Genomic DNA, 21,877 nt, shown 5'->3' on the forward strand with positions numbered 1-21,877 from the left:
GTCACGGGGGTCTGCTGGAGCCAATCCCAGCCAACACAGGGCACAAGGCAGGAAACAATCCTGGGCAGGGTGCCAACCCACCGCAGAATGTACATAATATAAAAATATATTATTATTCTCTTGCAGTTTACTCCTCAAATATCCATCCCCATATCTGAGTATATGAGAGAATCTAGGGGAGACCACTTCTGATTTTTTCTTTTTCAATTAGAGCATAGACAAGTTTAGTGACTTCATAACGGTCATATAGTATAGGACATTTTAGATCATAATGCTTAAAGCTCTACACTATACCAGCTGACACATGTATGAGCATTGTCTTCTCTTTTGAGGTCACAAGTGAAAAAGGTCTTCATCCTTTCAGCAGGCTCAGTATGTTCCAGCTGCCCCATTTTATTGGGGCTGATACACAGTGATAACAAAAACTCAATATACTGTAAACACAACACATTGGGAATAAAGCAGATGGATAGACTATGTTCAAAAGTGCAATTTTAATTGAACCAAAAATGGGAAGAGCATATTCAAGACACCTAGAATTGTTCCATACCATAAAATAATCACGGTTGGCCAGAGCCTCTCCTAACAACTTCAGACCCAACACAGGGAACCACAGATCTACTGTTGGGCTCACAAATAGTGACAGTTTACTGTCAGTAATTGACTTAACAGGGTCATCTTTGGGAATACTTAGAGAAAAATGCAAACTAGGCATATTAAAGACATGATTTAAACACATGATGCTAGATCTGTGAGGCAGCAGTGCCAATTCACCAATTAGACTGTTCTAGTTAATTAAAAAATTACTTGGAAAAGATCAAAACATATACATAATGATGAATAACATGGATGTTATTATGAAAACTAAACATCAAACACAGTAGTTTTAAAAAATCTATTATAAACATCTAAAATTAATTAAGGAAGCATGATTCATTCAAATTCATCAATAAGAAATTTCACCAATTAAAAGTTTGTTTTCTGAAGGTTTAATATGTAAATGTTCAAATTTTAAGACTATTTCACTGAAGGATCAAATAAAACCCAACTACAATTGTCTTCATTTACGGTGTTCTTTTTACTTCTTACATAGTAAAAAATATTGAAAGGATGAGGCCATTCAGGCATGTATAGCTGATGTGTTCCTATTCACCTTGCGTTTCTTAAACAATATCAAGTGGAGACTCAAATATCCCTTGAGAGCATTCAAGCACTCTGCTTGGCAACTTGGTCCATGTATTTACAATCCTCAGTGGGGAAAGTGTTTTCCAACATTTGTGTAAGATTTAGTGTTAACCACCTTCCATATTTAACCCCTTACCTCAGCACCCTGAAATGCTATTTTCTGTTATAGTTCTATTAACCATTAGAAAAAGATTTAACTGGTAAAATCTTTCCTGAATATTGGAATATGTCTTACAGATTAGTTTCAATTTGTTATATCAGGTTATATACTGTATATCTCCCTTTGGAATGGGAGGAACTGTAAAATAAAAAGACAGGGAAATACTTGATATTATTCAGCTGATTTAATCTATATATATAATTCACCAAGCCGCCGACAAGTAGCCACCCATGGAAAGCACGCAAGACAGCCACGCCCACCGTATGACAAGTAGACTCCCATGGAAAGCACGCAAGACAGCCACGCCCACCAACTCTAAGACCATTGGATACGACGACAACTCGCAGAGCCACGCCCACCAACTCGGACGCGACGCCTCGGAAAACACGCCGTCATTTATGTTTGTTTGTGCTAGAGTCCACATGCACCTCTGAGCCACGTTGACTGTTCATAGAGGCACGTTTCTCGCGGATGTGAATCGCTGTATGCAGCGTCTAAAACAGTTTGCGAGGGGTACCCCATGGGATCCTTAAAACAATCCTTTAAAACTGAGGTTAAAACACAATGAAGGAAGCAGTCGTTAAAAACCAATAAGCCCTGTGCCTCTTTTTCATTAGCGTCTCACCTGCTTCACCGATGCAGGCCCTGCAACAGTCGAGACGCTCTCTCAGCAGCTGAACTTCTCTGTGCCTGACTCCACTACTGTCAGTCGCCTGATTAAAAATGGCCTTTTGAAGGGGAGCTATGGACCCACTATACCACACGAACACATTTCCTTCGAGCCTGCTTTCTCTCTCTCCTCACTCGCTCACACACTGCACAGGGGAGAAATGCCCGCAGCACGACTCCACCCGGAAACCGTTTCAGCCACACTTCCATGCCCCTCGCTACGCTGTGAGTGCGATGATTATTTATTTAAAAATGGCCTTTTGAAGGGGAGCTGTGGACCCGCTATACCACAGGATCACCTGTGACATTGCCTTCACATTGTTTTCCTTTTATTTCTGATCCCGTCAAGCAGATCAGACACCCAGGCAAACAACACTGAATAATCAATAGCTGCAACTACAACATTGTACTTTGCCCGCCCCAACTCCTCACCTGAGTCGGTTTCGTCTGTGTTCAGCAGTGTTTCCCAAACTCGGTCCTGGTGAACCCCTGTGGCTGCAGGGTTTTGTTCCAACCAGATTCCTAATCATTAATGCCGGTGAAACTCATCCGGGATAAGTCGGTTTTTCAAACGCAGCCATGTAGCTGGATGTAATAATCCGAGATGAATGCGCACCCCCGCGCTGAGTGAAAAGCCAATGTATATTGAGTCTAGAAAACATGATCAGCAAGTCTTTGATAGGCTGCTACAAAATGATGAAAGAACGGGCGCATTTTTTTCACACAAGCTGGGTGGGTGGGTGTTAGTTAGTTAATTAGTTACTCGAAGGATTTCAAGATTTAATATGCACAAGCGCTAACACTGTAAAAGTAGCCCAAACCAGAAAAGACGGCTGGCAAAAAGTGGCCGACAAATTAAACGCGTGTGCATTGTACTTACTGAAAGCAGTGTTACGGATTTTGCAAATGTTAATTTTTTTCCCTCTGCTTAAAAAACATTAAAAAAGCGGCGTGATTATGCGGCGTAGTAGGTATGCAGTGTGTAAAACAGTTTGTTTGTCGCGGATAATTTGCCTTTTATTTTTACACAAAGACAATTTCCTGTTAGATTGGCCTTTGCGATGACAATTAATATGGCACAGGGCCAAACTTTCAAAAAGATATGCATGTATCTGCCAAAACCAGTTTTCAGTCACGGACAGTTGTATGTTTCTCTCTCCAGAGTTCCATCCTTTCATCCACTTACTGTTGTATCCTCAAAACCAACACTTTTAGACAACTGTGTCTTTCCGGAACTGTTCAACCATCAATAAATGATTATGCGGCGTATGCCTGCAGGAACACGTGCGAGCAAGCGAGCGACACACACACACACACACATACAAGCGCGCGCGAGAGAGAGAGAGCGTGCTGGATGCATAAGAATAATAATACTTAATTACATTGATATACCCGTGTTTTTAGTATTCAAAGCACTATTCACACAGGGAGGAACCGGGAAGCGAACCCAAAACCTTCCACAGTCTCCTTACTGCAAAGCAGCAACACTTCCACCACGCTACAAAGCAGTTAAAGAATACACTGGGCTCGATTTTGTTTTCATTTCTGTTTACAGCAATTGGGTCATAGATAGCATTATTGCAATGTTACTTTTCTTGGTGGCTTATTACATTACGGATGTTTCACATGTTCATTTTTTTCCCTGTGCTTAAAAGACATTAAAAAAGTGTTTCTCAACTGTGACTCCGGAATAACTCAGTACACAAGCTATATGAAGCGTCAACAACGAAGACTCGCTACAACTTAATGAACAAGTGCTGAAACTTATCCCTACCGACGAAGTAACTTTCACCAGCGTGGCCTCTATCGTCACAGATGATCTTGCTTTCAGTCATAGACAATTGTATGTTGCTCTCTCCAGAGGTCCATCTTTTCATTCACTCACAGTGGTATCCACAAACCCACCCCCATTTGGACAACTGTGTTGTTCAGGAAGTGTTCACCCATCAATACATAATCATGTGGCGTATGCTATGCCGCGGGTTGGCTAGTATAGTATACTACACTAGTTAGTTTAGTTGGCAATCACTCCTGGCTTATCAGAGTATGTTTTGGTGTTACATTGGTGGTACAAATAGTTTCAGTTTTCTTTTGGGAGATAAAGGAGAATTTACAACAGCTTTGAGAATCAGGATTGTTTTCAAACTCTGAAATGGACTATTTACACAAGGGTTGATCAGGGCTTGTGTTGTAGGATCAAGGGTCCAGAATCCTGGGTTTGAATCCCATGCCTGGTCACTGTCTGTGTGGAGTTTGAAAGTTTTCACTGTGTCTGTGTGAGATATCCTCCAGGTACTTCTGTCTTCCCCTGCATTCACAATGACAAGTACTTTGTGATTGTGGCTGTGTGTGAGTGGACCCTGCAATGGAATGGCTTGTCATCCTGGGCGAGTTTCTGTCTTACATCTAGTGCTGATAGGATAGGCTCTGGTGCCCCACAACTCTGAACTGGATTAAGTTGGCTTTAGAAAATTAAACATATGTCATTATTTGCATGAGATTAAGCTGTATCTTAAAAATATAGCATTGAGAATACATAAAAGTAATGCTTTAGAACTACTAAACATTTAAACTTAAACAATCTTAATAACTTATTAACCAAAAGAAGCAAAAAAAAACAATCAGCATAATTCAACACTGCAAAAAATGCACACATTAAACTACAGGATTTAGAATTGAAATCCTAGTGTGTGCTTGGTGTGTGTGTGTGTGTGTGTGCCCTGCGGTGGGCTGGTGCCCTGCCCGGGGTTTGTTTCCTGCCCTGCACCCTGTGTTGGCTGGGATTGGCTCCAGCAGACCCCCATGACCCTGTGTTAGGATATAGCGGGTTGGATAATGGATGGATGGATCATTGTTCATTGTAAATCTTAATCAGGGACAGCAAACAAGAACAATTTTTAGCTAGTTACAAAAGGTTGATGAGTAGGGCTGGATGAATAGGGCATGTAAATTTTGTTAACTCAGACATGCATGTTAATGTAACTGCAAATCTAAATTGGCCCCATCTGAGCATGACTGTGGACATATGCATAAGTGGGCCCTATGAAGGACTGCCATCTCAGCCACAGCTGGTTCACGTGTTACGCCCAATACTGCTGACATAAGCTCCAATGCCCTGTGTCACTTAATTGGATGGTGCAGGTCTGAAAATGTATGTTGTACTATTAAAGGTCATTAAAGATGACATAGGCTTATTTAGTGAACATCAGAGGATTATAAATTTATATGGTCATTATGAGGTGCTTTCCAACTGCAGAAACTCTCTTCAGGAAGCAAGTGCTTTTTAGAAACTCGGGAATTTTTGTAGCATTCCCACTGCAGGAAATTGGGCTATTTGAAGCATTACCAGTGAAAATGGAGTGCCACACATCACTCTTCATAGCCATTCCCTGGTGTGCCATGTCATGCACTGTATCGAAACAATAATCTCCACTGTGAAGCTGTGATCACTCTGAAGTAATAAGGTGATGAAATTCTGAATACGCCTCATTACTTTTCTTTCCACATCACATATATTGTGCATAAAGGTTACAGTTCCTGTTGTGCAGTGGGAATGCAACACATGAAAGTGGCCAGGGACCACAAGTGGCCTGGTGCCTACATCTCACAGGAACTTGTTGCTATCTGTGGCAGGAAAGTGCTTATTGTCATGAGAACAGAGTACAGTGAAGTTCTTACTTCCATGCACTAAATGACACGCAACACTTCAATACCCTCCAGCGCCAGGATTAGTGATTTAAGGCTAAGTTAAGATATCCAGCTAGGCCAGCTGTTCTTCTCCTACCTTTAATTTTATTTTTTATTAATTGACTTACAGAATTCGCTGAACCTATTTTCAGGTTCACAGGTGGCTGGAGTCTATCCTGGTGAGACTGGAGAACAAGGTAGAATCAAATGTAGACGTGATGCACATTGTAGAGCACAATCATTCACACATTTACAAGGCCATCTTTGGAGTCAAATAAACCTGGATGTCTTTGGGCTGTGCATGGTGTAAGCCAACAAAAATACCCTTGGGAGCAAGGGTGGGATTTGCATTTTCAATCGGTGGAGTGTAGATGAGGTGTTACACAAAAAAGGTAGGAGCTGAAATAGACAGAGCACAGTTGACATCACCAGGAAGTGCTCCACTTGCTGTGTTCAGAAGCTAAACATCTGAGCCAGATGTTAAGGGTTTATGGTTAACCACTGCCAGTTTACCACAGAGCAAGTCTGTGAAATGAGATGGTGTGAGTCCACAGGAATATAGTTTTCGAGTGGAAACTGAAGTAAATCCATGCACACGTGGACAGAAGATGCAAACTTAACAAAGATGGTGACTGGGATGGGATTTAAACCCTTCTGTCCAGGGATGTTAAAGCAGCCCAATATTCACCATGCCATCTACCTTCAGTTTTTGGTACAGCCTAATCATTTTGTGTTTTTTTATTTCTTTTATAAAAGACTTTCTATGAGCCACTTCCCAGATTTGAGTTTTGTAGTGCTCATGTTATTATTGAACAAACATGTCATTTACCGAAGTGGCAAGAAAATATTCTTCTTACGTAAAGGTGTTTTTCATATAATGACGCATGATGTTTAAATGAACATTACTTTGTCGTGCCTTCAATAGTGCTCTATTATATATATGTTACAGCCAGGATTAAGCCCATAATCTTGTGTCAGTTATAACAGAGATCTGAAGCTGGTATTACTCAGTAAATATTGTTTAAATACCATTATTTGTGGTCATATTACTTTTTTAAAAAAGCAAGCAGTGCACACATTGCTGTCTTAAAATGGCATGTCTACAGCAAAACTACGCAGATGGATGGGATCTAGATACACTTAATTGAAAAAGCGAAAATCTTTCCTAAGAACTAAGATTATGTTGCTTTATAAACTGTTTATAATCCTTCTTTAGCAGAGCAGCCAAGAGCATATGTCATTCAACTAAAGAAGGATTGAGGTCACTGACAAAATACCCTAATGGCTAAGGACATGTATTTGAGTCGACAAGGTCATAAGTATAAATCATCATGTTGGGCACACTGAGTGACCCTAAACAAGTAACATACCCCCCAAGGATGGGCTATGTGAGGCGTTACTGATTTATCCTTCACACTCCCTTACTCTTGCTAGCTTTAATGGTTATAACTTTTATGTTAGTTTATAACCAGCAAAGGAACAAAAAAATCATTGTCTGCAATATTTTCTAGTACATGTATCTGGCAAGTGTGGGGAACTCTTACAATCACCTCACTTTATTGAAACAATTAAACTGGTAGTCAAATATATATATATATATATTTGTGTCTGTCTGCAGTATGGTGGTGCCTTCATGTTCTATTCCATTCCTGTACACATTTTTTCTCAGTATACACCTGCATCAATGTACAGTATGTCACGTTAATTGGAAAGAACAAAATTGTTTCTGAATGGCTTAGTGTAAACATGATGGATTGATGGATTGCAATCCTTGGACATTTTTAGATATTTCTGGAGTATATGTTGTTATCACGTGTCATGAATAATGCATTAATTCTATATGAATTAATCTCAGTTCAATATTTAGCATTGTTGCAGTACAGGTTGTTACATTTAAATGTCTTTTATATCCTGCAATTTTAACCCAAATTGATAAAAATGGTCATACAAGTGCGTAATGCATAAACAAGTCTTGACTGCAGCTGTCATTTTGTTCTGTGACTGGTTGCCAGCAGATTAGACTGTCTTTAAAGAGCTTTCATGCTCTGCTGCTTCACACATACAGTATATGCATGCTCGTGTTGTCATAAATGTGTCTTCTTACTCAATGAGATGCCTGCCTTCTCTCTGTTGCAGTACAGCCTTCCATGATATCCTACTTCAGTATTTGCTGAACTCCATCGGTGTCTTTTAAAATTTATGGAAAGTTTATTTGTTGAATGTTACAAATCAAAGCAGTACGATAGTGAGCCAAAAATAAATTAGAGTTTTTTTTTAAACCTCAGATGGAGTGCCGATGATGAAATTACTGTTTCTAAATGGACTTCTTGTACCCCCTTGAGAATGAACTAGGCAAACACACTGGCATCAAAATGTGCAATTAATATTACCTGGGTTTTGGCTAAAAAGGAGTTTGTCAGACAGGCTGTGGCTGATAGGAAACCAAACTGCCAACATTATGTTTTCTAAAGTGAGACCTCAAGGTAAACCCAGCAAAATCACTTAATTTCCCAAGAGTCAAAGAGTGTTAATGATATTATATTATTTGCTTTAAATTGAACTAAATCAGGTGCTTCTAGTCCTAGTCCGAAAGTAACTGAGGCTACTGCATTCTTTTTACTTAGTAGTCCATTTGAGCCTTAATCTAGATTTTTGTCTAATCTAACACATTAATGGTGTGGGCTGCTAGGCAAATACAGTAGATTAACTGTTAAAGGTTCACTCTCTGCTGTGACCCAGAGACAGCCTCTCTACCTTGTGAAAGATTCAGCCTGGACACAAACAGACATGGACTCTGACTGTTCCAAAACACACATTTATTGCACAATTATTCACCTGCACAACACACAGTGCACAAACCACCAATAATAATGCTTACAGTTCTTTTCTTCTCTCTCTATTGCTGCCTCTACTCCACTCCTCATTAGCTCCGTCCTCTTCTGCCCGACTCCGGCTCCCTGAATGGAGTGAGGCGGCCCCTTTTATAGTGCACCCTGAAGTGCTCCAGGTGCTTCCCGATTTAACTCCGGCAGCACTTCCGGGTGTGGCAGAAGCGCTACTCTTGAATCCAGCTCCTCTTCAGGCAGCACTTCCGGGTGTGGTGGAAGTGCTGCAGATCTTTTTTCCGGAGCTGTCTAGGCGCCCCCTGGCAGCGGCAACGGACAACAACGGGTTGGAGCTTCTAAGCCCCAAGCCCGTGGCCCCAATGCAACCCAGGGGGTGCTGCCCTCTCTTGTCCCAGGGTATAAATTGCCCTTCTCCTGGTCCCCTGCTCCTCCGGGTCACCCGGTAGGGCACGATCCCCGTCCATCCATAACAACCTCCATGAATTCAAACTGTGCATCATGCCATACATAACATAACACAACATAACATAACAGTAACATAGCAAAAAACAGTGCAATATAACATTACATTCTTAAAGTCTTTTAATCCAGTTCAAGGTAGCAGGGGGCTGAAGCCTATCTTGGCAGCATCAGGCATAAAAAAGGAATCAGTCTTGGAAAGGCTGGACTATAGGTCCAATCATATTCACAGCTACAACCAGAAGGAGCCGATTTGTAAATGGAAAACTGGAGCACCCAGAGGAAAACCTGCACAGGCACAGAAAGACTTTACTAACTTCACAACAAAAATATTGCTTACTTTGAAACTAAAATAAACATACCTTATGCAGATTCCCGATTGAGGATAAACAATCCATATATCTACTTTCTAACCTGCTTTTATAGTTCATGGTTTCTGGGGAGCTGGTGGTTATCTCAGCCACACTGGCTGCAATGCAGGTCTCAAGTGTGGATGGAGCAACAGACATTGGCAGGGCACACACATGCACATCCCCACACTAACATAAATAACAATTTTTTAAAACAATTTAGCACAATTTAGGGTTGAAAGAGTATGTAAGTGGAAAGCTGTAGCACTGGGACAAAGCAGTGCATCACAGCCCATATCATATAGTCATTTGGTTACTAATAGTCAGCAAGATTCTTTAATTTACTCTTACTTTATTCAACTTGTAAACATGTAAAAGCCTGTATACAGGAAAGAGTGATATGCACGAATAAAGTGATTTAAGTTTAATCTTTTGGGGATTCTAAGAAAAAGGAAATGACACACTAAGGTGTCTTCTCTGATTTTTACAGAGTAATGAGTACACAAACGAGCAGCTTGCCCTGACTAAATTGCACAGAATGAAAACCATCTCTTAAAGTGTAATTTTTGAAATGGTATTTAGTTCCAGGTTCTAGATTACTATGTAAAGTTTGTTCAGATTGGTTTTTACATGGAAATAATGATATCCCCTTTGAGTGTAGGCTACAGTACACATGTACACTTACTATAAATATGCAGGTAATTAAATATGATATTCAAAGTAAGGTGAAAGTAATGTAGTGAAAATGATGAAAGAAGATAAACTATAATCATAAAATTACACAGAGAGTTGCAAGTAGTTTGAAATTCTGGAGGCTTTTGCCTTATTGTGAGGGCACAACATATACACTCAATTTATGATATTTCAGTAAAGGTGTTATGCTTGTATGGTTCAATGTGTTTGTATTATTGTAATCCTACTACCTCTAAATATAACTTTGTCTGGACACCAAGGTTTGAAAATTTTGGCAGTAAAACTAAAATATGACTAAAATGTCAAAAGTCTTGGAAATTGTGTTATATATTACGCTATTGATCAGTTGCTGGTATTGGTTAGCACTGCTGCCTCACAGCCCCAGGGTCCTTCATTTGAATTCCAGCCCAGACAATGTTTGTATGCTTTCTATGTGTCTGCATGGGTTTCTGTCTGGGCACTCTAACATAATATTGGCATAGTATTGCACAGAAGGGAACTACACTTCTCAGTTGGAAATTTCCCATGAATGCTCTTCGAAGAGGGAGCCGCCAGTCATACACACTTTTAAAGTATTTAGTTTACGCTTTACTTTCATGAAAAATCAGAGCTTATCTTTATTATGTTTTTGTGTATAGCAGGTAAGAAATTTACAATAACCTCACATTCATTTCCAAAAAATTAGTCAAGAAATTCATGTGTATTCAATGAAGTGGGAAGATAAAACATAACAAACGTCTTATATCATATTAATGCAGCAGGATTTACCTTAAACATTCCAGATCTCTCAGGTTTAGGTCATTTTTGACTTTAAATTGGCCTTATATGAGTGAGTGTGGAGGTGCACATGAGACTGAGGGACTGGCAACCCATTCGGGGCCTGATCCCACCTTACACACAGGACAAACAAAAAAAGCATTCTGTGAGTCTGAACTGAATAAATGGATTACAGCACTAATAAATGGATGAATGAATGAATTTTGATGACATGGGGCACATACTGCAGTAAACCAGTTAAATCAGATGTGATGTCTACATTTTTCCTTAAATTTTAAAAAACAATGTGTTGAGTTCTATAAATTAGAATGAGATTACAGTCAGGAACTTTTTATTGTGTAACATGAGCATCATGGCAGATAACCGGTGTGAATTCACTTTTGTGAAGATTAATTTATAATCATTATGAGTACTTTGTCCATTATTGGTGAAACAGCTACAAAAATGTTTGCTTCAGTAGAAATGGCTATCGTTGATGTATGCACAGTGGACAAAAGGTGAAAACCTTAAAATATGCAGTAAGTGGTGAAGAATAGGCAGTTATCGATAATTAATGCCACTGTAATGTGTGCTCTAATTGGCTTGATATGATATGTGTTCTAGTCACCTATAGGGAGTAAACTTACACGTATAACTACTTTAAATGATTATACAGTACATACTGTATATGTATAAAATGGCTTGCTACAGAAGTTAACATGTTATTTGAAGTTCAACCATACAAGAGACAAAGGAACATTTCAGACTCAAAAGACACAGAGAAAGAAATCAGGGAGAACACTGATCTGCTCTTCAGTTGGAAGTTTCTAGCAAAAAACGGGGTATGGGAGACGTTGTTTGCTGCAAGAGGAGCCAGATATTATCCACCTCTGTGTGATCAAAAAAAAGAAAAAAGAGGAAAACACATGTCTAATCAGAGATTTGGACATATTTAATTGAATGCAAAGAAGTGACCAAAATAATAAAATAGCTGCCATTTCCTGATAAGGCCTGTAAAGGGCAATAGGCACAGACTATGGAGACAGAATTATGCCAGCAATCGGAGGCAGCCAGCAGAAAAAAACTGAAATCTGAATCTTATTAAGAAAACATTTCCAACTGCTGTGCTATGGACAAATAACTCTTGCTATGATGTTGTGCTATTCTTTGTGACTCTATCAGTCTGTCTGTAAAGAGGGTGCAAGCACCCTTTAAAATCCTTTAATCATCGTGAAGGTTGGATAAAAGTGGTTGGCTTAAGCAGCACATTCCCAGGCCTCATGTTCAGGGGGTGGGAAGATGTTTTAAGTGTATAAAGGGGATGGAGTTAAAAGAAAGTCAACTCAGGATATCTTTAATTCTTTTAATTAATAACAAACTTGAGAGAAATCTTCTATAAAAATATGGGCATCATCTCCACTGATTATGTATCACATCATACTAAACAACTTGTTTTCATGTTAGTTTGCCACAGGATTATGCTTTTCTCTACAAAAAACACAAATGGTACTCAATTAGCTATCTTTTAAAACAAATGTGAAAAATATATTTAGTGGATATGTAGATGTTGGCTATAATGTTTAACAGCATCATTAAGTAAGAACTACAGTATTTTAAAACATTACAGTTGTAAAAGCAGTGCCCAGGATAGCATTATTATGAAAACCTATTGTGAAAGGCTGGGCAAGGTTGACAGGCACAGACTTTTTGTGGCACTGAATTAATCTGACAATGGACTGGAAGTGCAGGTTGGAAAGTGGATAGAGCACATTTTGCACTATGGCAGAAAATAATAATGCAATAAAACTGAACTGTTTTTTGAAAAGGCTATATAAATCTAGTGACGACTGCAGTAGCCCAGTGGCAGCATGGGTAAAGGGAACTAAATTCTTTATTTTTTAGATACAAAATACATTTCAGAAGATCCAGCATGTGATGACGCAACCCTGTTTTAATGCTCTGGTGCCAATTATGGGTCAGCTAATTATGAGTCATATTTAGCTGTTATTCAACATATAAAATCTTTTAATAGGTCATAGAACATTGTGCCTCATATTCATTTTTTATTAATACTAGGGGGCTTTGCCTCTGCTCACTTCACTTGTCAACCTCCCCCCCCACCAGCGCTACACGCCGTTGTGAAGAGGGGGGCTGAACGCACCCCAAGGAGCGAAACCCCCTCTTAAATGGTGATACAATGGGAAATAAATAGTTTTTTTTACTCCTCTTTGCTCGATCAGCTGCTAGCTTGCTGTTGCTGCCGTGCCGCGTGATCTGCACTTCGCTCGGCAACCTGTTACCCCCCCCCCCTCCCCTACCAGCGCTACGCGCCGTTGTAAAGAGGGGGGCTGAATGCATCCCAAGGAGACGCTGTCACTCCTCCGAAACCCCTCTTAAATGGTGATATAATGGGAAACAAATACAGTTGTTTTTTTTTTTACCTCCTCTTTGCTCGATCAGCTGCTGGATTGCTGCTGCTGCCGTGCCGCGTGATCTGCATTTCGTGCGGCGCTTCGAACGTTTAAAAGCCTGTACAGCAGTTGTCCTTTTGTCTCACTGCCTTGTCTCTCTTTTCCCCCAGACATCCTCAAAAACTATTTTCACTGTTCCATTATTTCACTGAGTAATATTTTTTATTTGTTTGTGCTAATGCGATCTTTACTATCATTTTTTGAGAGTTTCAAATTTTCCTACATCCATTACCTCTAACCTTGTTCTCATGTGTATTGTGCCAATGTTTTTGAATTCTTTACGACATTCTAATTTGTCTTTTTCCGTCCCCGGCCATGGTTAAATCTCTTGGCACAAAAAATTTTTAAGAGCTGAGAGCACAGGAAGTGTGTCTGCCAAACGCAATCCAAGAACTGAGAGGTTAGATGAACGTGGTCTTGTTTGAAAATGGTTGTAAGTAGGGTGTGACTTGACCGTCTCATGGGACGTGAAAGTGTCTCTCTGTCTCTCTTCAAAAGATCACATCTCACCGCAGGAAAAAAGTTTCGTCTCATCCCAAGATATTTTTTTATAATCAAGAGATAATAGCTGAAGTACCTGGTGTTACCTGGGTATATTTGTAGAATGGGTTGAGGAAAGAAAGTAAAGGATTATGTGGTTTTAAAATAGTGATTCTGTTGTTGTTGTTAGCAGTCCCGTCTGCCATCTACACTGCCTCTTTATCAATGTCTCTACTCTTGTGAGTTGAAAATTGTTCATGAATGCAGTCAGATACCGTGTCTGAATTGTCTTCAAATTGAAGGTGTACAGTCTGTACTGCTTAAATTATGAATAAGAGCAAAGCAGGAGTTAAACAACTACCCTTTGATTCTCCTTTGTGCTGTGCTATACTTTCACTGTTGCTCAAGCCTCACTCAGCAAACTCCCTTGCAAAAGCACACAATACTAATTTTTATAATACAGTAGAAAAAAGCAGCATGTGGCATTGCCCAGGTAAGTCATGTTAAGTTTGGGTCATTTTGTCTGGTAGTCTGGCTTCAGTCTGTTCTGATGTTTCACTTACTCTAAGCCAGCAGGTGTCACTAGCATGCAATCTGTAACACAAAGTAAAAAAAACACTGGAACCCCCCAAGGTCAAAATTTTGGATTCCAAACTAGTCAATCTTGTCCGTATGGTCCTAGAGAGCAACTGCAAGATTTGGTCCAGATCAGTCAAAGGGTGTAGGACTGTAAAATGTGCTCTTAGCCAGCAAGTTGCATAATTATGAAAACTATAGCACACAGAGGAAAAAGCCCACTGGGACCTGCAGTGCCAAAAATTTGGGTTTCAAGGTAGTCTATCTTGTCCATATGGCCTTAAAAGTTTGGAAAATTTGGACAAGATTGATCAAAGACAGTGGGATTGTTTAGGGAACATACAGCCATATTATATAGTTTTTGGCAGCAATTTTAATTTGCCTTTGAGTATGTTTTAATCATCTTTATAAGACTAGGCCTTCCCTTGCCGCTGTGTGTACAAACCTTACTTGGTGCAAGCATGAAGCAAGACAGGTAACAATAACATCCTGGCTAAGAATGCCTGGTAAAATTTTATTTGAGAAAGCATGCATATACTATATAGCATTGTCTAAGAATTTGTGATCAAATGTATAATATCTTAATTATTATATTAACAGTGACTCACCACTGGTACAGGTGGCAGAAGCTACAGCTTAATTTACAATATTTTCACACACAAAGTGCCCTAACCTTGTCTGTGTAGCTGAGAATCAAAGAGAGAGGAATGAGTTTGCATCTCCCTAGTGCTCCACAACACACTCAGTTTTTTTTCTTGATGATTTATGCAACACCATACTGGCAGAATACACTGAACATAACGTGTATAGCAAACAAAATCTGGCATATGCTAGTACACTGTTTTGCATGTTAAAGAAATCTGAAACAGAGCTCATTTATCCAAGTGAAAAGTATGTATCTAATCTGTGTAAGTTACATGAAAACAATGACTCAAAATCTCAGTTTGCAAATGCATTTCAAAATGCTTGTGCAATATACTGCCCTTGAAAGGTCAGTTTTCTGTTTACAATTTTAACAAAATTTCTATTGGCCTGAATTATTTAGAAAGCAGGTAAGGAAAATAGGCAAAAGACAACAAACCTTGCAATGCCCTTGGGTTGCCATGCCCTCTAAAGCGTCATACAACAAAAAACAGCACCATGCTTTGTATGCATGCCCAAATAATGTGAGTTTCATTGTTTAAATTTTAGTGGTTTATCTTTGATCTTTAATATCCTTAAACAATTTTGACTTTTCTTTGTAAAATTAAAATGATTACTAGTAATAAAATGGCAGTACTTAATAAAGTTAATCTTTAAGCACATGCTGTTGCTTTTATAATGCACCTAAAACATTAAATTCCATTTAGAGATGAGTTATTACATAACTGCACTAAAAAGAGAAATACTAATGACCTGTAAGGAAAAACAAATTTAAACAATGAGGTTAAACCTCTGTAAAATATATTATCACTTCTAAATACTTGCAGGAGAAATGACTATTGCTTTTGTAATAAATGTGTTATTTTGGGGCAAGTGTTTACAATATAAATCAAATGTAAGCAGTGCACTTACTAATTAATGCAGCAGTCTTCATTATTGAAGAGTATTCTAATATTGGGAGTCAATTAGTATGAGTGTTGGAGTAAAGTGCAAGGTTTAAGAAGGCAGCAATTAAAATGGATCCAGTACACCACTATACTGTAACAAAGTCAGAAGAACACAGATCGACCTATTCTATGAATCCTAGGGCTGTTTATGGGAATAAGGAAAATAAAGCAACCTGCTATCCAAGCTGGTTTCTAAATGTCAGCTAAGTCATTACGTAGTATGAACAAAGCTTCTGGAGCTCTCCAGTGGCTCACTTGGTAAAATTCATTAATATGGTCTGTGGCTTTGAGCCATATTGATGGGATTTAAATCCCATCTGTACTTCTGGCAGGGAGAAGCTGAGCATAGTGGTGAATTAGATGATTTTGGAAACGAAAATTGACTTCTCTATGTCAGAGATATCTATTATACAGCAGGCAGCATTTTGTTTAACAAGATAGATAGATAGATAGATAGATAGATAGATAGATAGATAGATAGATAGATAGATAGATAGATAGATAGATAGATAGATAGATAGATAGATAGATAGATAGATAGATATGGCATCTCTGCCTGGTATCCTAGGAGAGATCAAAGACTGTCAAACTATAAAATAACTGTTTTGTTGTACAAAACAAAAGAAAGGGTTAATTCAAGAACGAAAACAGAAGAAAAATGACACGTAAATTTACATACCTGTTTATTAGGTTGATGGGGGCTTGCAAAATATGACCCTAATGTCATGATTATGATTTCGTTACTTTGGAAAATGTGTTTATCCAAGCAGTTTTATATATCTTATTCTGATTTTGATTATTATATACTGCATTTCTTCAAAATATACCGATCTGAAATGTATTTCTCTCATGGGTGCTGCCATTTTGTGTTTGTTTTTCATGGCCATGGCCATATTTTATATACAAATGTCACCCCATTGAAGGGCACATTATCTCCTGCATTGTAGCCTGTGAGATCAGCACACAGACTACTTAAGACAGCAGTGTGTTCATTTGGATGTCAGAAATTTGTTTCTTATAAAATCAAAATCAAAATAATTCATGTTAGATTTTGCTTAATTAAAATAGTTTATTTAGGAAACTTTTGTTTTCTTGCTTTTGACACCATTTTTTTTGTGAGTTAACTAAGATTGTAATTTATAGACATCCTGCTTCTCGGATCTTTCTACATACCCTCGCCCACAACTTATCTCTACCCTACCTTCATTCCACATAACCTTTTTGATTTTTCTCAAGTTAGATAGATAGATAGATAGATAGATAGATAGATAGATAGATAGATAGATAGATAGATAGATAGATAGATAGATAGATAGATAGATAGATAGATAGATAGATAGATACTTTATTAATCCCAAGGGGAAATTCACAAATAGTAGCCCCTGAGCTTAAAAAAAGTTTTTGATTTAGGTTTTTCCTTTTGTTCTTTTCAGTTTGTTTTTATTGGTGTTATGGCAGTTTTTCTGTACCCTCTGGTTTCCTTATTTCCCAATTTTGTGTGCCCTTGCACTGCTTTTTGGTGTATGTGTTTGTCTGTGCTTTTCAAGCAAATTTCCTATTACCTCACAGTTGAACTTTTGTCATCAGCGAATAAACACTCTCCCCTCGTCTAAAAGCCCTTTTACCATCCATCCAGAGCTGAGTCTGGACATCCCCAAGTATGATGTCTTTTCACTCTTGTGTTGTCTGATACCATCTAAGGATGTAGCCATCCTACACACTTGTAGTGTTTTTACATACTGGCAACTGCAGCAGCACTCCTAATACTATTGTGAGGTCTTCTTTGAAAAACATACTCTGCCATGTTTCTATTCTGTGCTTACTCTACCCCAGCATGCACCATGACAGCCAAACAACCTGTCTCTAAATATAGTATCAACTTGCAACAGTACTGTCGATGTAGGCTATAGCATCATGTTCTGGAACAAATGCTCTCAGATATAGATGGAGAGAAAAAAACAAAAACACAGAAATGTGTAATGTTCCTGAAAACATTTACTCCCTGTAATCATACTAGATTCATACGTCTTCAGGCCTCCCACCTCCACAGTGATTGTAGACATCTATATATATAATTCACTAAGCCACCGACAAGTAGCCACCCATAGCAAGCACGCCGGAAGGGGCGTGGATTCACTAAACCGCCGACAAGTAAGACGCCAATGGCGCACGCAGGAAGGAGCCACGCCCACCAACTCTTAGACCATTGGATACGACGAAAACTCGCAGAGTCACGCCCACCAACTCGGGCGCGACGCCTCGGAAAACATGCCGTCATTTCTGTTTGTCTGTGCCACAGTCCACATGCAGCTCTGAGCCACGTTGACTTTTCATTAGTCAACCTCAGTGGAACCTTGGTTCACACAGAGGCAGTGCCAGAGAGAGACAGAGGCACACACACAGGCAGCGCGAGAGAGAGAGCCGCGCACACACACAGGCAGCGCCAGAGAGAGACACAGGCACACACAGGCAGCCCGAGAGAGAGAGCCGCGCAATCCTTTAAAACTGAGGTTAAAGCACAATGAAGGAAGCAGTCTTTAAAAACCATTAAGCCCTGTGCCTCTTTTTCATTAGCATCTCACCTGCTTCACCGATGCAGGCCCTGCAACAGTCGAGACGCTCTCTCAGCAGCTGACCTTCTCTGTGCCTGACTCCACTACTGTCAGTCGCCTGATTAAAAATGGCCTTTTGAAGGGGAGCTACGGACCCGCTATACCACAGGAACACATTGCCTTCGAGCCTGCTCTCGCTCACTCTAACGTACCGGCTTTCTCTCTCTCCTCACTCGCTTGCACACTGCACAGGGGAGAAATGCCCGCAGCACGACTCCACCTGGAAACCGTTTCAGCCACACTTCCACGCCCCTCGCTATGCTGTGAGTGCGCTGATTATTTATTTAAAAATGGCCTTTTGAAGGAAAGCTGTGGGCCCGCTATACCACAGGATCACCTGTGATATTGCCTTCACATTGTTTTCCTTTTATTTATGATCCCGTCGAGCAGATCAGACACCCAGGCAAACAACACTGAATAATCAATAGCTGCAACCACTTTGCCCGCCCCAACTCCTCACCTGAGTCGGTTTTGTCTGTGTTCAGCAGTGTTTCCCAAACTCGGTCCTGGTCAACCCCTGTGGATGCAGGGTTTTGTTCCAACCAGATTCCTAATCATTAATGCCGGTGAAACTCATCAGGGATAAGTCAGTTTTTCAAACGCAGCCGTGTAGCAGATTAGTCGAGCAGGATGTAATAATCCGAGATGAATGCGCACCCCCGTGCTGAGTGAAAAGCCAATGTATATTGAGTCTAGAAAACATGATCAGTAAGTCTTTGATAGGCTGCAACAAAATGATGAAAGAACGGGCGCATTTTTTTCTCACAAGCTGGTTGGGTGGGTGTTAGTTAGTTAATTAGTTACTCTAAGGATTTCAAGATTTAATATGCACAAACGGTAACACTGCAAAAGCAGCCCAAACCAGAAAAGATGGCTGGCAAAAAGTGGCCGACAAATTAAACGCGTGTGCATTGTACTTACTGAAAGCAGCGTTACAGATTTTGCAAATGTTCATTTTTTCCCTCTGCTTAAAAAACATTAAAAAAGCGGCGTGATTATGCGGCGTATACTACGCCGCGGGTTGGTATGCAGCGTGTAAAACAGTTTGTCGTGGATAATTTGCCTTTTACTTTAACATGAAGACAATTTCCTGTTAGATTTGCCTTTGCAATGACAATTAATATGGCACAGGGCCAAACTTTCAAAAAGATATGCATGTATCTGCCAAAACCAGTTTTCAGTCACGGACAGTTGTATGTTGCTCTCTCCAGAGTTCCATCTTTACATTCACTTACTGGTATGCCTGCAAGAATATGTGCAGCGAGCGAGCGAGCGACACACACACACACATACAGGCGCGCGCGAGAGAGAGCGAGTGCGTGCTGGACGCATAAGAATAAGAATACTGCATTACATTGATATACCGGTGTTTTCAGTATTCAAAGCGCTATCCACACAGGGAGAAACCGGGAAGCGAACCCAAAATCTTCCACAGTCTCCTTACTGAAAAGCAGCAACACTTCCACTGCGCAACAAGGCAGTTAAAGAATGCACTGGGCTCGATTTTGTTTTCACTTCTGTTTACAGCGATCGGATAGTAGTGTGCATTATTGCAATGTTACTTTTCTTGGTGGCTTATTACATTACGGATGTTTCACATGTTCATTTTTTTCCTTGTGCTTAAAAGACATTAAAAAAGTGTTTCTCAACTGTGACTCCGGAACAACTCAGTACGCAAGCTATATTAAGCGTCAACAACGAAGACTCGCTACACCTTAATGAACAAGTGCTGAAACTTATCCCTACCGACAAAGTAACTTTTACCAGCGTGGCCTCCATCGTCACAGACGATCCCCCTTTCAGTCACGGACAATTGTATGTTGCTCTCTCCAGAGGTCCATCTTTTAATTCACTCACAGTGATATCCACAAACCCACCCCATTTGGACAACTGTGTCGTTCAGGAAGTGTTCACTCATCAATACATAATTATGCGGCGTATGCTACGCCGCGGGTTGGCTAGTTTATTATAACCAGACATTTAATGAGAGGTTAATTCAAGTCTATTAATACTGTTATTAAATTAGACTTCTTGTTATCTAGTTGGTGGCGCAGTGGGTAGTGCTGCTGCCTCGCAGTTAGAAGACCTGGGTTTGCTTCCTGGGTCCTCCCTGTGTGGAGTTTGCATGTTCTCCCTGTGTCTGTGTGGGTTTCCTCCCACAGTCCAAAGACATGCAGGTTAGGTGCATTGGCGATCCTAAATTGTTCCGTGTGCGTGGGCTGGCCGGGGTTTGTTTCCTGCCTTGCACCCTGTGTTGGCTAGGATTGGTTCCAGCAGACCCCCATGACCCTGTAGTTAGGATATAGCGGGTTGGATAATGGATGTTATCTTAGTCTCTTCCTTTAGTTTTTTGTTTTCTTTTAAATAAACCTTACCTTTTTGGTATTTATTCTGCCTGTTATATTCTCAGTGTATAAATACAATTTATTAATTGCAATACACAAACAAAGGTTCAGCACCTACCAAAGAGCCACTTATTCAGTGTGATTCTTGCTTGAGCCTGTTTTGTGAAAACGGTCTACCTTGAGGACTGAGGCTGCCCAAACCTAACACTTTGGCTTTGGAAAGACTGATAATACAATTATATGGTCAGTCCATCAAAAGGAACCAACAGGGCCAACAAATCAAGTTCAGTTTTAACTATGAAGCAGTCTGTCATTTGTTTTAATAAAAGCCTTCCAACACTGTAGCACTGAGTGGACTGAGCTCAACAGCCATGCCATGTAGTTTGTCAACACTGAACTGAGCTTAAAGGCAGAAATCTTCATATATAGTACTGTAGTATACTCCAAACCAAACCTCTAAAAATAATCTCTCTAAAACTAGGGCTCTAGTCTAAGGATGGGTCTTCACTTCTCTGCAGTACAAAGTATTTACTCTTCCATAAAGGAGAAAAAGCACCATTTAATTTAAAAAGCAAATTTAATTACTCGGCAACAACAAAGACACCATTAACTTAATAGACATACTATATAACAGACTGCTGATTTTTCCTCTATAGTAACTGCTATTCTGACAAACTTGAGGTTGGCAAAGTTTGATTAGCAATCTGTTAGTGATGCAAGTTATACTAGACAAAGGCAAACAGAGTCAGTGACCTGATATCCTCTTAATTAACATGACAGTGACATGTCAATGATTAACTCAAAACCAAAATTATGCATACAAAAAAAAAACAAAGTGTTATATTAAATGTTTTTCTTAGCACATGCATATACTTGATATGTTTTTTTGCATTCTTTAATCATATCCTCTTCATTTCTGACAATCAAATGCTTCTCATGAATAGTGAAGTAAAGTGTAAATCGTTGCAGTTTCAATTCCAAGATTGCTCACTTCAGAAA

At 39.7% G+C, this 21,877-nt stretch overlaps 1 protein-coding gene across 5 annotated transcripts in view; it reads right to left on the reverse strand.

The window, feature by feature from the left end:
- The window catches only part of srrm3 (serine/arginine repetitive matrix 3), a 437,508-nt gene that overhangs the window by 292,640 nt on the left and 122,991 nt on the right, over positions 1 to 21,877 (reverse strand). The gene's annotated exons all lie outside the window — the stretch shown is intronic.

The sequence above is a fragment of the Erpetoichthys calabaricus genome, chromosome 8 (genome assembly GCF_900747795.2).
Source record: "Erpetoichthys calabaricus chromosome 8, fErpCal1.3, whole genome shotgun sequence".
NCBI classification, from domain to species: Eukaryota; Metazoa; Chordata; class Cladistia; order Polypteriformes; family Polypteridae; genus Erpetoichthys; species Erpetoichthys calabaricus.